This window comes from Diceros bicornis, chromosome 20, assembly GCF_020826845.1.
Source record: "Diceros bicornis minor isolate mBicDic1 chromosome 20, mDicBic1.mat.cur, whole genome shotgun sequence".
Taxonomy (NCBI): Eukaryota; Metazoa; Chordata; class Mammalia; order Perissodactyla; family Rhinocerotidae; genus Diceros; species Diceros bicornis.
In genome coordinates, this window is record NC_080759.1 from 37,780,180 (window position 1) to 37,798,608 (window position 18,429).

Genomic DNA, 18,429 nt, shown 5'->3' on the forward strand with positions numbered 1-18,429 from the left:
TTTTTACTTATATATACTGTTCATCATTACTAGAATGCATATATTGTGTATCAGTATTCTCTATCCAAGCAAGTTAGACTTTAAAGGAATGCTCTACCAGAATGGTGATTTCTTCAAACTTTGTTTACCTCATAGACTATATATATTTGGATCTTAATAATAAGCTAATTATCAATAAAGGAAAGAAAAATAAAGATGTAGGGAAATTATGAAAAATATATTCCACGAGAACTATGCTCAAGTGAAATGGTTTAAAGATTCACTTTGCATAATAAATGATGATATTGATGAGATTACGTGTAAGCATGTTTTAAAAATCATCAGTATGAAGTCAGGAGGAATAAAAAGGTTGGAAATCTGCTCTCCTCTAGAATAGCTTTATTATGAATAATTTATTATCTGGTCTAGTTTTGTTCTCATTATACAGAATGCTTATCTCATGAAAATCAGAGGCTATATCAACATTTTGAGCTCTTACTATGTGAAAGACACTAAGATCTATTAGGCTCTAAAAGATTTTGATAATATTTCCATTCGTCTTTGGCTGTACTTCCACAGTATCTGATCTAAAACTTTTCCACTTTTCTGTTTTATACTCACTAATATTAATCCAACATATGAATCCAACATATTTATTGAGAAATCAAAGTTATCTGAAGTGACGTCTGTCCTCATTCTCTGTTTTCCTCACTCCTTCTTCCTACTCTCCAGCCTCACGCCAAAAGATATTTGCACTACTGCCAAAACGCTATTTCTCCACTTATGATATCAGCTATAGCCCAACCTGAGTCCTATATGCTTCGGTTCTCATTCTCCTTTATAACTTTTAATTTCATCAAAAGGTAAATAATCAACAAACACAGAGATAACCACTTAACCCTACTGCTGCCAGTTTACCTTCAAACTACATCCCTTCTTCTAAATGACTAACATCTAAGAATATCTCACAATCATTACTTTACCATCCTAATTCCTTGTTCTTGCCTTAACTTCCCCTATCTTCCAAATTCCTTATTGTCAACCCATCAAAAATATCAGGGATTCCAAATCACAAAACTAATAGTTATTTCCAAGCCCATATTTGCCTTGACTTCCTGGAAACAAGTTCTTTTTCTTTCTCTTACTCACTAAACATGAGTTCTTTTTATTTCTCAGTCTTCACCTCTACTTTCTTTGCTCATGAATGAATGCAATATGTATATTTCCAATTTTCTATGCATACAGATGGGTGTCTTTTATTTTCACACATCTATATCTAAACTCATGATCATAAAATGAAGTCCTTAAACTGGCTTTCCTGTGTCTACCAATTATATAACTAAACAATAGGATCAAATTCTGAATAATTTTCATTCATTTTCTCTTCTTTCCCTCCTATGTCAGTTAAGACCTCTAAATGATATTCTTCCTTGCCTTTCCTTCTTCCTCCAAAAGGTAATGTAGATATTTACCAATTTACAATTTACACAATTGAAATATCCCTCACCTTATGGTGATAGGAATAAGAATAGTGGTAACTCTTTTTTTTGTTGTTTTATTTGTTTTGTTTTTAATATGCTTATTTATTTATGCTAAGACTTTACTTCAAACAAAAATTAGAAATAAAAAAATCGAGAGCTTTTTCCCTGGGCTTAGGGAGTAGAACAGGGCAAAGAATTTCCCATGGCTGGGCCAATACCCCCCTATACAGGAGGAGTTGTGATAATTCCCTTCCTGGCCCCTGTGATGGAGAACTTTAGCAGGTGCAGGACCCTATGCAGAGCCCACCTATCAAGGGGAACTAGGGCTAGAGGTCAGTCCCTGGGAGAGGTCAGAGTTGGGCAGCAGCGTGGCCAAAGGCCAACCACTGGATCAAGTCCTAAGTACCAAGAACCTGTTTTTCCCCCTTCCTGGGACCCATAACAGATTAAGAGGATGCCCTGTGGAAAGAAGAAGAAAGGCTCTAATTTAACACTTAACAGCTAACAGTTAACACCTCTGTTCTCTGGTAGGGCAGGGAGTCCTGAAGTCTGTCAGGTGGTAATATTGACACAGCTGGGGATGGGGGGCAGGGAAGCTCTAGCAAGTCTGAACCCTCACGGCTGGTTCTCCCACCCCACCCTCCCCTACTCTTCTACCCTCATCCCCTCACCCCTCCACCCTTACCCCCCATCCACCGCCACACCCCCTCACCACAAGCTCTACAGTAGTAGATGAAGGTGACCTTCCTCAGGTTGTCCTGAGCCCCAAAAGTGACCTTGTTGAAGGAGATGGTCCCCCGACGTGCAGCCGCCGGGGCCACGCACATGCGCTCCAACAGCTGCTCTTGGGTGAAGAGGTGCTGGTCTCTGGGGAAGCATCTGAGCAAAGCCCAGGGCAGCGTCTGTCCATGGTGTGATGGAGATCTTCATCCCAGCTTCTATGCTCCAGCAACCAGCCGACCAAAGCATGGCCTGATTCATGAAACGCAACCGCCTTCCGTTCTTCCTTTGAGAGGATCTTGCTCTTCTGTGCGGTCCGGCGATGACACACGCTCCATGGTGTGCTGGAAGTTAAGCGTGTGGATGGACGTGCGCTTCCCATGCAGCGTGCAGCGCGGTTACAGCGTTGGCGATGTTGCATCACTCACCTCCCGCGTCAGCTCCACAGACACTGCGAGTAGAAGCTGCTGGCCTGAGTCAGCTTCAGCCTCTTCAGGTGCTGCTCGAAAGCCTCCCACCTTTCCTGCAGTGTGGGAAGGTCGATGGAGATGTGTCGGTGGAGTTGGCCTGGTTTCGGACAGCGTTGTCCAAAATGTGGGCTCGGTTGGTGGACCGACGTGGTCGGCGGTGCCCATTGCATCCATTTCCACCAAGGGCTGGTTGAGCGACTGCTCCTCGGTGGTGGAGACACCGGACGTGGTGGTGGAGAAGCCTGATGTGAAGATGGAACACTCCTGGCCGGCCATCGCCGACAAGGGCAGGGCCTCCATCGCTACCGCCTTGGCCAACACTGTCTTCCTGCAGCCAGGGCCGAGCAACAGTGCTCCCTCTAGAACCTTGGTACTAACCCAGAGGAGGCGCTCTGGCCTCTTCAGATCACCCACACGCTCTTTGACTTCCAGTTTGGCTTCATGCGTTCTTGCAACTTCTTTGAAGCGCCCTCCTTTCTCCATCTTTGTGTCATCCGCAATCGTGACAGGAGCCATTTCAAGCTGATGGAAAGCGCTGAATCCTCCTTTCCTTTCCATAATTCCAGCCAGATGGAAAACATACCACAGGATGGCCAAACACGCTGCTCTCGTCTCTAAAATGGAGAGGGCATTTCCAAAGAAGCCCGTACGCTTATGGGAAACTGGTATCCTGTCCTTGCCTTCCATATTCAGCTCATCTTCAGCCTCTCAAAGCTTCTTTGTTGATATTCACAATCTGCATTCGGTACAAGGCCGCCCTAACACCATGGCTCCAGAGTGCAGGTAGAATTCTGGTGCAGCAGGCACCACCCGGACCCACTGCATCTTGCCCTTGGCCAGCATCTTGTGCCAAAGTCAGTCCAGGAAATACTGCCAAAACTGGTGCTGAGTGAGTTCAACACACTCCTGTCAGCAGTGATGGCAAACAAGGTGGGCAGCCGCTTGCGGTATATCTGCTCCTCCGCCTCGTTGAGCCTCCTCTCCTTTCCATCATCTTCAGGGGCCCTCCCTTTGGATTTATCATTGTCCTTCGTCTTCTGCTTCACCCTTGAGATGTTAAAATAGTAAGTACCTCCTAAAAGTTTCCAGAGTCTGATTGAATTTTGGACCGGATGCTGTTTCAGTCCACTGATCTCTTCAAAGGTAAGGATTAGCTGTCCCAACGGCAAGCTCTTTAGGGCTCAGCCTCCTGCCCGGGTGAGACCTACCAGAGATCTGTGGACAAAGCACAGCAACCCCGGCCCCTGCAGAGAGGCCTGGGTTCCAGCTGGAGCCTGAGCCCCACAGCCTTGTGCGACCAGGGTCTGGGCCCTGGTGTAGAACATTTTTTCTTTTTCTAGATGAAGTGCTTTTTATTTTTAGACCAACCAAACATGTTTAATATAAAAACTGTTTTAAAGCTGGTTTCTTTTTTTTATTGACGTCTTAATAGTTTATAACATTGTGAAATTTTGGTTGTGGATTTTTGTTTGTCAAGCATCATAAACGTGTCTTCACCCCTTGTGCCCCCCCCCCCATTGCTCCTGGTAACCACAGTACAGTTTTCTGTTTCCAAGTGTTGGTTTATATTCCACATATGAGTGAGACCATATGGTGTTTGTCTTTCTCTTTCTGGTTTATTTCACTTAACATAATACCCTCCGGGTTCATCTATGTTGTTGCAAACTGGACGATTTTATCTTTTTTTTCTGGCTGAGTGGTATTCCATTGTATATATATACCATATCTTTTTGATCCAATCATCAGTCGAGGGACACAGGTTGCTTTGACTTCTTGGCTATAGTGAATAATGCTGCAATGAACATAGGGGTGCATAAGCCTCTTTAGATTGTTGATTTCAGGTTCTTTGGATAGATTTCCAGTAGTGGGATAGCTGGATCATAGGGTATTTCTATTTTTAACTTTTTGAGAAATCTCCATACTGTTTTCCATAGAGGCTGCACCAGTTTGCAGTCCCACCAGCTGTGTACGAGGGTTCCCGTTTCTCCACATCCTCTCCAACATTTGTCATTTTTTGTCTTGGTGATTACGGCCATTCTAATGGGCGTGAGGTAATATCTTGGTGGTGTTCTGATTTGCATTTCCCTGATGATTAGTGATGTTGAACATGTTTTCATGTGCCTATTGGCTATCTGTATATCTTCTTTGGAGAAGTGTCTGTTCATTTCCTCTGCCTATTTTTTGATCAGGTTGTTTGTTTGTTTTTTTGTTGTTCAGTTGTGTGAGTTCTTTACATGTTATGGAGATTAACTTCTAGTCAGATATATGTTTATTCTTCCAATCCATGTGCATGGGATGTCTTTCCATTTCTTTATGTCATCATCGATTTCTTTCAATAATGTCTTGTAGTTTTCATTGTATAGGTCTTTCACCTCGTTGGTAAGATTTATTCCTAGATATTTTATTCTTTTTGATGCAATTGTGAATGGTACTATCTTTTTGAGCTCTCTATTAGTTCATTATTAGCATACAGAAATGTAACTGATTTTTGTAAGTTGATTTTGTACCCTGAAACTTTGCTGTAGTTATTGATTATTTCTAATAGTTTTCCAATGGATTCTTTAGGGTTTTCTATGTATAAAATCATGTTGTCTGCAAATAGGGAGAGTTTCACTTCTTCATTGCCAATTTGGATTCCTTTTATTCCTTTTTCTTACCTAATTGCTCTGGCCAAAACCTCCAGTACTATGTTGAATAAGAGTGGTGAGAGTGGGCAGCCTTGTCTCCTTCCTGTTCTCAGAGGAATGGCTTTCAGACTTTCCCTGTTGAGTATGATGTTGGCTGTGGGTTTGTCATAAATAGCCTTTATTATGATGAAGTACTTTCTTTCTATACCCATTTTGTTGAGGGTTTTGTATCATAAATGGATGTTGGATCTTGTCAAATGCCTTCTCTGCGTCTATTGAGATGACCATGTGGTTTCCATTCTTCAATTTGTTGATGTGGGGTATCACGTTGATTGATTTGTGGATGTTGAACCATCCCTGCATCCCTGCTATAAATCCCACTTGATCATGGTGTATGATCTTTTTAATGTATTGCTGTATTTGGGTTGCCAATATTTTGGTGAGGATTTTTGTATCTATATTCATCAGGGATATTAGCCTGTAGTTTTCCTTCTTAGTATTGTCTTTGTCTGGCTTTGGTGTCAGGGTGATGTTGGCCTCGTAGATTGAGTTAGGAAGTGTTCCACCTTCCTTTATTTTTTGGAATAGTTTGAGAAAGATGGGTATTAAATCATCTTTGAATGTTTGGTAAAATTCATTGGAGAAGCCATCTGGTCCTGGACTTTTATTTTGGGGAAGGTTTTTGATTACTCTTTCCATCTCTGTACTTGTGATTGGTCTATTCAAATTCTCTATTTCTTCTTGGTTCAGTTTTGGGGGGTTGTATGAGTCTAAGAATTTATCCATTTCTTCTAGATTGTCAAATTTGTTGGCATATAGATTCTCATAGTATTCTCTTATAATCCTTTGTATATCCGTGGTATCTGTTGTAATTTCTCCTCTTTCATTTCTAATTTTATTTATTTGAGCCTTTTCTCTTTTTTTCTTAGTAAGTCTGGCTAAGGGTTTGCCAATTTTGTTTGTCTTCTCAAAGAAATAACTCTTTGTTTCATTAATCCTTTCTACTGTTTTTTTGGTCTCAATTTCATTTATTTCTGCTCTAATTTTTATTATTTCTCTCCTGCTGACTTTGGGCTTTGTTTGCTCTTCTCTTTCTAGTTCGGTTAGGTGTAATTTAAGGTTGCTTATTTGGGCTTTCTCTTGTTTGTTAAGGTGGGCCTGTATGGCTATGAATTTCCCTCTCAGGACCGCTTTTGGTGCATCCCATATGAGTTGGTATGGTATATTTTCATTTTCATTTGATTTCTCCTTTAATTTCATCAATGATCCATTGGTTGTTCAGTAGCATGTTGTTTAATCTCCACATCTTTGTCACTTTCCCAGTTTTTTCTTTGTAGTTGATTTCCAGTTTCATAGCATTATGGTCTGAAAAGATGCTTGTTATGATTTCAGTCTTCTTAATTTTATCGAGGCTTGCCTTGTTTCCCAACATATGGTCTATCCTTGAGAATGCTCCATGCGTGCTTGAGAAGAATGTGTAGTCAGATGTTTTTGGATGGAGTGCTCTGTATATATGTACTAGGTGCATATTGTCCAGTTTTTCATATAAGTCCACTGTTTCTTTATTGACTTTTTGTCTGGATGATCTATACCTTGATGTAAGTGGGGTATTAAGATCCCCTACTATTATCGTGTTGTTATTAATATCTCCTTTTAGGTTTGTTAGGAGTTGCTTTTTTACTTTGGTGCTCCCATGTTGGGTGCATATATATTTATAGTTCATATGTCTTCTTGGTGGAGTGTCCCTTTTATCATTATGTATTGCCCTTCTTTGTCTCTCTTAACCTGTTTTATCTTGAAGTCTACTTTGTCTGATATGAGTATGGCAACACCTGCTTTCTTTTGTTTGCCATTAGCTTGGAGTATTGTCTTCCATCCTTTCACTCTAATCCTGTGCTTGTCTCTAGAGCTGAGATGTATTTCCTGGAGGCAGCATATTGTTGGGTCTTGCTTTTTAATCCATCCTGCCACTCTGTATCTTTTGATTGGAGAGTTCAATCCATTTACATTTAGAATAATTATTGATATACGAGAGCTTAATGTTGCTGTTTTATTGCTTATTTTCTGGTTCTTTTGCATTTCCTTTGTTTCTTGTCCCATGTGTTTTGGACTGCCAATTCAGTTTGGTTGCTCTGTCTTATGACTCTTTTAGTTTTCTCTTTATTTATCATATGTGATTTTGTTCTGATTATTTGTTTAGTGGTTACCTTGAGGTTTATATAAAAAATCTTGTGTATGAGATAGTCCATTCTCTTATTTCCTTATACTAAGTCAATTCAATCTCTTTCCTCTTCCCCTTCTAAGTTATTCTTGTCACAACTTATTCTATCTTGTGTTGTGGGTGTGTGTTTACAGTGATATTTATTTTTGGTGTTTTCCTTCCTTTGATCTTTGATTTTGGTATTTAAGTGGTTGCTAAACTATTCTGGTAAAGATCTACTATTTTTCTGATTTAGTCTACCTATTTTTCTCCTTGCTCAAAGCTTTGTATTCCCTCTCTCTTCTTTTTTTCAGGCCTGAGGGCCTTCTTGAGCTTTTCTTGTAGTGGGGGCTCTCATGGCCATGAATTCCCTTAGCTTTTGTTTATCTGGGAAAGTTATTATTTCTCCATCATATTTGAAGGGTATTTTCACTGGATAGAGTATTCTTGGCTGAAAGTTTTTGTCTTTCAGTATTTTGAATATATCATTCCAGTCTTTCCTAGCCTGTAAAGTTTCTGTTGAGAAATCTGCTGAGAGCCTGGTGGGAGTTCCCTTGTACGTTACTTTGTTTTTGTCTAGCTGCCCTTAATATTATTTCTATGTCATTGACTTTTTCCAGCTTTAATACTATATGACGTGGGGTAGGACTTGGCCTATTGACATATTTAGGTGACCTGTCAGCTTCACTTACTGGTATTTCCTGCTCCTTCCCCAGATTTGGGAAGTTCTCAGCGATTATTTCCTTGAATAGGCTCTCTGTTCCTCTTTCCCTCTCTTCTCCCTCAGGAATACCTATGATTCTTATGTTACATTTCCTAATTGAGTCAGATATTTCTCAGAGACTTTCTTCATGTCTTTTTAGTCTTCGTTCTCATATCTGTATTCCTATCCTCTATAATGCTAATTCTTTCCTCCGTATTGTCAGCTCTGTTCTTTAAAGATTCCAGATTCTCCTTTATCTCCTCCACTGTGTTCTTCATTGCCATCAATACTGATTGGTTTTCTTTATGATTTCAATCTCTTTTGTGAAGAAACTCCTTATCTCATTGAATTGTTTATCTGTGTTTTCTTGTATTTCATTGAGCTTTTTTATGAAAGCTATTTTGAATTCTCTGTGGTTTAGGTTATGGATTTCTGTGCCTTCAGGGTTGATTTCTGAGTGCTTGTCATTTTCCTTCTGGTCTGGTGATTTAATGTACCTTTGCATTGTGGTTCCTGTATTCACTTTGTTTTTCCTCATCCTGGAAATATATGGTTGCAGTTTACACCTGCTGCCACTGTGTGGGGGTCAAGGGCTGTGTAATCTGAGCCCCCTGCACTCCACGGCAGCTGCTCTGTGATCCGCGGCAGCTGCTCTGCCCTCTGTGGCGGCTCTCTGCCCTCTGTGCTGGCTGCTCTGCCGGGTCTGCTGAGATGCAGTATTGGGCATGCAGGGGGGATGGGGTCTCTCTTTTGCCCACTGGGTCCCTGGAGTGGGGGGCTTCTTGCTCACCCCTCGTTATCTGCTCTCCTGGGGTGCTCAGATGTTGATGGCACCCCTGCAGCAGTTCTGAGTCCTCTGTGTGGGAGTTTCCCACTGGCTGAGAGAGCCCAAAGAGCTACCGTTTCCCTGCAGAGGGCTGCCCCTCCCCCTTCTCTGGCAGCTGCATCGACTGGAATCACAGATCTGATACAGAGGGAGAGGATTTCTGCTTACCTCTCCCCACTTTCTCTGGGGGCCCAAGCATGTCTACTCTCAGATGTGTGGCAATGTGGGTCTTTCCGATGTCCCTTTGTGCTGTGTGAGCCTCCCTTGTTGATCTGTGACTGTCCCTTTTGTTGTATCTTATCTGGGGAAGAGTTTACGGGAAAGCTCACTCCGCCATGATGCTGACTAAAGCTGTTTTATAAATGAAAATTCTAGACGTGAAAAGCGCAGCATATGATTCACTAGATTTGAAAAATCCAGTTAGGAGTTGGAAGAATCAATAATCCTTGAACTTGAAAAAACGTCAAAAGAAATGACCTAATCTGAACATCAAAGACAGAAGTAAAAAATAGGAAAAGAGAGAGAAAAATAGAGACTCCATGACCTTTGTGATAATATCAAACAGTCTAACATATGCGTCTTTCAAATGCAGAATGAAAGGACTGAGAAAAAGGGACAGAGACACAATTGAAAAACTAACACCAGTAATTTCCAGAATTTAGTGTAAAGCATAAACTTACAGATCAAAGAAGCTCAGTGAACCCCAAAAAGGATAAGCAAAAAGAAAACCAAATAATCAAAGCACAGAAAACTAGAGCCTGGGGGAAAATCTTGAAATCACCACAGAAAAAGGACGTATTACACACAGAGTAACAATGGTATGGAGAACAGTCGTCTTCAAATTAAGAATAGGGGGTGGGGAAAGCAAGACAGAGGCCAGAACATATTCTTACAAAATGAGAGTGCAAGGAAGGCACGTTCATATATGCAAAAGTTGAGAAACTTCAAATCATAACATAAAACTACAAATCAAGATAGTGTGCTATTGATATAAGAATAGAAACAATAGATCAATGGAATAGAATAAAGGTTTCAGAATTAGATAAACACTTATAAATTCATTTAATTTTTGACAAAGTTGCCAAAGCATTTCAATGGGGAGAGAAAGTCTTCTAAACAAATGGTCCTACAACAACTTGATACACATATGGAATAAATAAACTTTAATCCCACCTACTAGCATACATAAACATTTGTCTGAGATGGAGCAAAACTTAAATGCAAAATTTAGAACTCTAAAAGTTTAGAAAAAACAATAGTGGATTCTCTGTGCAACCTGAGGTAGGCAAAGATTTCTTAGAGAGACCATAGAAAGGAATAAGAAAGAGAAAGCATGATAAATTAGACTTCATTATAATTAGACTGCATCAAAACAGGAAAATTAATAAAATGCACAAACAAAACCTATAACTTTCAAAAGATCTCTATAAAAAATATGTCAAGTATGCTTATAACTCAACAATAAAAGGACAAACACTCTAACAAAAATGGGCAAAAAACTTGGATATTTCACAAAGAATGATGTACACGTGTACAATCAACATGAGAAAAAATATTTAATATTATTCATCAGGAAAATGTAAATTAAAATCAAATTTATATACACTCACTAGAATGACTAAAATTTAAAAGTCTGTCAACACCAAATATTGTCCAGGATGTAGAACAAGTAGATCTCTCATAGTTGCTGGTGAGAGTGTAAATAATGCACCCTCTTTGCAAAAAGGAAGTTTGACAGCCTATTGTGAAGGTATATGTCTGTCCCTGAAATTCTACCGTAGCTATTTATGTAAGATCAATGAAATCTCATGTCTACAAATAGTCTTACACAAGAACATCCAGAACTATTTTATACACAAGTCAAAAATCAGAAGTGGCCCTGGTACCTACTAATAGAGAAATGTATAAATATTTTACCCTAACCCTAACCCTGTATTAAATTCATATAATAAAAATACTACTCATCAATAAAAATAAACAAACTACTAATATATACAAAAAATAGGTGCATCCTGCAGACATGTTGACAAATGAGCCAGATACAAAAAATTGTATTCTCAATTATTCCATTTATAATATATTCTAGAACAGGCAAAACCAATACATAGTGAAAAAAAAACATAACGATATTTACCTCTGTGAAGGGTAAAGGTATTGGTTAAAAACAGCCACATGTTAATTTTCTAAGGTGATGAAAATGTTCTATGTCTTAGTAGTATATGTATTTGTCAAAACTCAGTAAATTTAACATTTAAGCTTTGCTCATTTCACTCTAATTAAATTTTATCTCAAAGAAACAAAAAAGGAATGGTAAACAAATATTGAACTCTAGTTAGTAGGTTTGCATTTTTTTTTAGTAGTGTAGATTACTAATTTTGAAACTATCTTATGTGTTTGCTAAGCTTGAGCAAACATGTAAAAATATTCAGGTTAATGAGGACCAGGTTTTACTGTTTTGGAAGGGAGTTAAAAATATTAAACAGAAAACTATATGTCTAGAATGTGTCCTGAAGTGTTGGATAAAATTAGAGACATCAATACGAGTTCATCATTTTAATAGATAGATACAGAGATATACATATTTCAAAGTTCTGTTCACTGATAAGATGTAGAAGCTATGAATATACCTGGTACCTGGTTTTGTTTTCTAAGAACCATTGTCCATAAAAGAGACACAGGGAATGTAGCTGATAACGGGGCTGAGCCAAAACAAGTAAGATGTACGCCTGTATGTAGTGGCAGATATTAAAGAAGTGCTCTAAGAATCCTAGAGATATGTCAGAAGGACACAGGAGACAGCCACATACATACAGGGAGAGCAAGGGAGAAAGAGAGAATGGTAAAGAGGAAAGCTGTCAACAACTGGTAAATGTGAGTAAAGCATAAAGAGGATACAGAACTATTTTTAGCAACTTTTCTGTAAATGTGAAATTAAAACAAAATGAAATATAACAAAATATTTTCTAGTAGATGTCTTAAAAAGGATTGAAAACCACTGGAGTAGTCTATCCAGTCCATCTGAACCCAGCTGTGGAATTCTGACTCTATTCTTTTTTTGTGTGTGTGAGGAAGATTAGCCCTGAGCTAATGTCTGTTGCCAATCCTCCTCTTTTTGCTGAGGAAGACTGGCCCTGGGCTAATATCTGTGCCCATCTTCCTCTACTTTATATGGGACGCCGCCACTGCAGGGCTTGATAAACAGTGTGTTGGTCTACACCTGGGATCCGAACCCGCGAACTCCAGGCCGCCAAGGTGGAGCACTCAAATTTAACCAATGCGCCATTGGGCCGGCTCCAATGACTCTATTCTTTTTTAACAATACTTTCAAAATGAATGCTTGCTTCCTACCTGCCTGACGTAACCTGTCCCTCAGAATTCACCTAAAGGGCTTTCTTCTCCATGAGACTTTCCCTGCCCACCATCTTTACACCTGACTGGGTAGGCCACTCTGGTGTAGTTTATAAACACTTTCATGTACTACTCTTACTCCTTGGTAAGTTTTTTGTTTTAAAACTTTTATTTATTTATTTTTTTGTGAGGAAGATCAGCCCTGAGCTAACATCTATGCTAATCCTCCTCTTTTTGCTGAGGAAGACTGGCTCTGAGCTAACATCTATTGCCAGTCCTCCTCCTTTTTTTCCCAAAAGCCCCAGTAGATAGTTGTATGTCATAGTTGCACATCCTTCTAGTTGCTGTATGTGGGACGCGGCCTCAGCATGGCTGGAGAAGCGGTGCGTCAGTGTGCACCCGGGATCCGAACCCGGGCCGCCAATAGCAGAGCACGCGCACTTAACCGCTAAGCCACGGGGCCGTCCCTAAAACTTTTAAAGTCCTAAAAGGCAGAAATACTGTTTCTACTGTTGGCACCCCTAACATCTAACTATTTTGCATGAGCCAAACATGTGCTTAATATTTTCAGTTCAATTGTTTTTTATCTGAAAAAACATATCCCAGCAAAAGCCTGGCTTTAAAAGATATTTAATTCTGTCTAAGTTTTTATGCTTCTGCCTTTACACTTATTTGTATAAGCCAAACTTATATTAGAAAGCTAAGTTTTTGCAGGGTTTGGAATAAATGCAAATTTTTTGACATCCAAACTCATTTCTTAAGTGCAAATATGTTTTAACTTGTGAGTTACTTAAATAAGTTCAAACATAATCAATTCACGACCTTACATTTGCTACTCTTTCTTGTAGAATATAGCTTCTATTATTTAGTAAAAAATGTTCTGTTATTTAGTCAAAATAGTTTTATGCCTTGACGGTATTTTAATCACATTTATCAAAACTACCGAATTTCCTGGTCCTTGCGAAATATAACATGGCGTTGGCAGGCAGATAACATCACGAGATGAAAGCTTTTATTTTTGTGGGTTCTGGACTGAGAGAGAGTGAACAGATGTTTTCAAACTCTAGTGGCCATCTGCTGAGCCCTAAGCAGCCCTCCTGATGGAGAAGCAATCTGCAGAGTACTTATAAAACACCCATTTTGTGAATGAAATGATTTTAGTGGTCTCTAAGGCTATCACTTTGTCATCCTCTGTCAGTACTAAAATTAATGTGGAAATAAATGTAAACAAAGCATCTTTCCTTCCCGTGTTTCCAAAAATTTATTGACTTGTTTAAATATCTAACTCTAGTGCAAACAAACATGGTTTTACTATAATTGCATTTAAATCTTGACGGAAAACAGCAACCTTTCACCAAATCGTTTTTCCTCTTTAGAATTATGCATATAGGCTTAAACCTGAATTCCAGTCTACTCTTCAGGTAGAAGACCCAGGGTTTTTATTTTATAGAGGTAATTTTCTCCTCCAGACGTACTAAATGCCACATTCTGATATCTGCATATACAAATATCACACACTAAAATCTGCATACTAGGGCTGCTGTAACAAAATATCACAGACAGTGTGGCTTAAACAACAGAAATTTATTTTCTCACAATTCTGGAGGCTAGAAGTCCAAGATCAGCGTCAGCAGGTTGGTTTCCTCTGAGGGCAATATGAGATGGGTCTGTTCCAGGCCTCTCTCCTTGGCTTGTAGATGGCACCTTCTCACTGTGTCTTCACATGGTTGTCCCTCTGTGTCCACATGTGTTCTGCCTCCCTAAACTCCTTCAAAACCTCTATCTCCTGTGATTTATCTTCCTTAACCTAGACTTCACTTTATTACCATCACTGCTTGGGCATGGTCTGGGACCACCTTCCTCAATTTCTCCGCTTCCACACATTTAATATTTCACCATTTAATGAACTCCTATTACAGGGTTGGCATAGTGTTAATTGCTAGAGAGATAATAAATAAAATATAATTTTTCCTTCATAATATATAGTTGGGAGATGACCTATGATTGCGTTTACATATGTATGCATAGCAGATAGTATTGTACAGTGGCTAAAGGTGGTGATAGATGAGTGTCTAAGAAAATTAGTTTAGCTTTAGATGTGTTTAATTTGAGTCGATTGGAGTTGCCAAGGAAAAGGTTGTATAGAGAGGGGAAAACTGGCAACAAAGGTGCAATTCATTGGCCTACAGTTAGTGGTTGAAGTCACTTAAACCACTAAAGATCTTAAAAGATTTTCCCAGGGCCAGCCCTGGTGGCCTAGTGGTTCAAGTTCGGCATGCTCCACTTGGGCAGCCAGGGTTCGGTTGCCGGGTGCTGAACCAAGCCACTTGTCTGTCAGTGGCCATGCTGTGGCGGCGCCTCACGTTAAAAAAACAAAAAGAGGAAGACTGGCAACAGATGTTAGCTCTGGGCGAATCTTCCCCAGGAGGAAAGAAAATAAAATCTTCCCAGCAGAAGTTCTGAGAGAAGAGATGAGAAAAGGGCTCAGGGTGGAGTCTAAGTGATCATGCACTGGACAAAAATACAACAGAGGCTGCTCCTCAATGTCAGGATTTCGAACATTCTTAGATTTTATGAAATTTCAAAATAAAAATTAATTTCTAATGTTTGGCCAAATTTTAATAACTTAGAACCTATTTCTCTTTCCTAAAGATCGAACTTCTACAGGTGAAAGCTGGTGTAGAGTAAGTTCATTCAACGCCTTGGTATCAAATATGCACTCCAAACTTTTGTCACTTTACTTTTTACCTTTATCCTCCTCAAGGCTTTCCTTGTAATTGCTAAGTGGCAGCGTCTTTTCTCAAGTTTAAATTATCTCTGTAGATTTTCCTTTCATCCTCTAATGCAGGGCCTTTTATGATGGCTGCTTTCCTCTCATCAGAGAAGCCTCCATCCCTCATACATTCACCTGGGGATCTATCTCCCCTTTACAAACTAAACTGGAGACCAGATTGAATCCCCACTTATTGCTGGTCCCCAAAATAAGCACACAGTTTTCTTTCTTTCTTTTCCAGCTTTTTTGAGATATAATTGACATATAACATTATGTAAGTTTAAGATGTACAACGTGATGATTTGATACATGTATATATTGCAAAATGTTTACCACGGTAAGATTAGTTTACACATCCTTCACCTCACATAATCACCATTTTGTTGTTGTTATAGTTACAGTAAGGTCATTAAAGCTCTATTCTCATAGCAACTTTCAAGTATACAATACAATACAACATTGTTAACTGTAGTCACCATGCTGTACCTTAGATCCCTGGAACTCATTCATCTTATAACTGAACATTTGTATGCTTTGACCAACATCTCCCTATTTCCCCTACCCCTGAGCCCCTGGCAACCACCATACTATTCTGTTTCTGAGTTCAATATTCTGAGATTCCACTGTAAGTGAGATAATATAGTATTTGCCTTTCTCTGACAGACAGTTTTCTTGTAATGGGTCTTTAGGCAAATCACTAGGGGAAACAGAAGATATAAACAATTTAGAGATGGGTCAACAGCAAAGCTTAGAAAGTTCTTAAGTCAACAGTCCTTGAACTTAAATCTCTGCCTTCCATTTGAGATAGTAAAATGAAGGTAATTCTGACTTCGGATTCTGGCTTCAGATTTTTGAAAGTGGAATTCTCACATTTCTCCCACCCTCAACCTTCTATCTCTATCCAAGCAAGGTAAAGCGGTTTTGAAACCTCTGCCCACTGTATCTACTATGTCTGAAAGGAAAACTGAAATTAACTCTGTTGATGCAAATTAGATAGAATGAGGGGTCTCTCTCTCTCTTTCTTTAAAAAAGAGACTCAAAGAAAATAATTTAAATCTCTCTTAAGCATTGTCTCAAATCCTCTATTCACACGGTCCAAGATTTATGTTATTTGGCCAAGTTTTCATCTCAATGAAAAGTTGTAGGTGAGGTGAGATATGGGTGTGGTAAGGTGCAAAAACAATATATCTCAAATAAAACTTTGAAGGAGAGATCTTAGTGTGATCAGAGGAATAGCAATTCCTTAAAGCCTTACAATCCTCTTTCCTACTTAAACTAGAGTATGTATGAAGAAAAAGTTATTGGAAGGTGTGTACATTTCCTTAGATAAAGATAGTTATTTTAACTAGTGAAAACATGATTGCAGTTAAGTAACGACTGAGTATTCTTTTCCATATTACACGAACTGTAGCCCTAAACAAGTTAGTCTCAAACTCTTTATACCTATCCATGAGATATCACTAATCTCGAGAAATCTTGGGGAACTTAGGTCCTACCATTACACACCCACAGACAAGAACTGCATGGACAAAAATAAATAAATGGAAACCTCAAATCCTACGTCTACTGGATCAATAGCAGTAGCTCTCCATGCAGTATTGGTCTTATTCCACTTATTAGTCTATGATGAAATTTTGTCTAAATTTTCATGAGAATTAGTGTAGTGCAAAGTTTTTTAAAAAGAGTAATTATAGTTAAATGCTTTGTAATTAATAATACCTGAAAACATTTAAAGCACTGTTCACTTATCTATTTATCAACAAGACAAAACAAAGCCTAATCACTCTGTTGCTGTAAAAGTTAGTTTCCTAGGTATAAATTATACAACTAGAGATAAACCTTGATTAAGGGGTGATCCCACTTGATGATTACATGTGTTTCATTCTTAGCTTTATCCATATCTTATTTTATCTTGAACTAGTTTCTAAAATCTAGCATTGAAAAGAGTGTGAAAGCCACTGAATTAAGTTCTCTAGGGCAGCCCGCTCGCTTTCTCTTAAGGGAAATGAAGAATGCATGTGGCTGGTAAAGGATGATACTCTTCCTTTTTATTTATTTTTCTAAGTAAATGCATTTCCTGGTGTGGCTGGCGGAACTCAGTCCTTTCAGAAATTGGCTGAACAAATTAAATCGGAATTTTGTTTTTTCCACCTCCTTGATTTCCCCAATCCTTCTCAACTTTCTCTTAATGAATGTCTTTCTTTGAGCCATAATTCATCTGCTACACACCATGCAGGTTCAAGTGAAGGTAGTAATTTCTTAAGGGGACTTGACTCTCAGGGAAATTCCAGCAAAAAACTAATTTTAAACTCAATGTTTGTTATAAATCACACCTACGAACCCAAGGGAGGTTTTCCTTTTGTATGCCATTGAAACCAAACCAAACTAAACAAAAAGGAAATTTCATGGTTGATAAGCATGGATGGAACTCAGAAGAAAATATTTTATGTTTATTTGGTTCTATTCTGTGGTCATTTATGAAATCTTCAGTTTTCACTCTCTTAATATGTAACTATTTTATCAGGTAAACATTAAGAGCTGCTATCCCTCTTCAGAGTGCTTCCAATAGGTGGGCGAATGCTTAAAACAGCAGAAGAAAAAATTCCAAGAAGTCCTTTTAGTTATTTCTAGATGAAGTAAAGAGCAGTGGACATTTTTTTTGATGAGCCAGCATAATTGTTTCCATAACCTGAGGTGAAAAATCTCAATCATTCATGAAACCAGTGAGAAGACAGGATCCTCATCCAGAAACACTTTTGTAATTAAATTCCTTAGGATCAGTACTTCATCTCCTTTTCCCTCCTACAGGCATTCCCTTTTTATCTCTTTAACCAAATATCTTTACCACAAGCAAATAATAAAGGATAAACAAATGAATACGCAAATACTTAATCGTCCATAATTTTTCTATTCTAGTAAAATTTTCTTTTCAGGAGATTAGCTGAAGGACAGCACATCAAGTTAGGAAGCATTCTAGAGCCTGCATTTTACATAGCATTAGAATCATGATACAGTACAAAACCTCCAGAACTTAAGCACAGCTACTATAAATTTCATTCTCATTTTAATTAAGAACAATGTATACTGATACTTGGTATTTTCACCTATACAGATGCAAATTAGATGGTTCCAGCCATTAGAAACAATTTGGTATCTGTTGCAATGAATAAGTGCTACACTGAAATACATTAAAATAAATATGTTTTTACTACTAGTTACTCATTTCTATATTTGCATGTGTATGCTTAAATATATATGGGAAGCTATACCTGCAGATAAAGACAGTGTTTCAGAGGACCAAT

At 38.7% G+C, this 18,429-nt stretch overlaps 1 pseudogene; it reads right to left on the minus strand.

The window, feature by feature from the left end:
- Window positions 1–2,119: 2,119 nt before the first annotated feature.
- The window catches only part of LOC131418942 (paraplegin-like), a 141,656-nt pseudogene continuing 125,346 nt past the window's right edge, over window positions 2,120–18,429 (minus strand).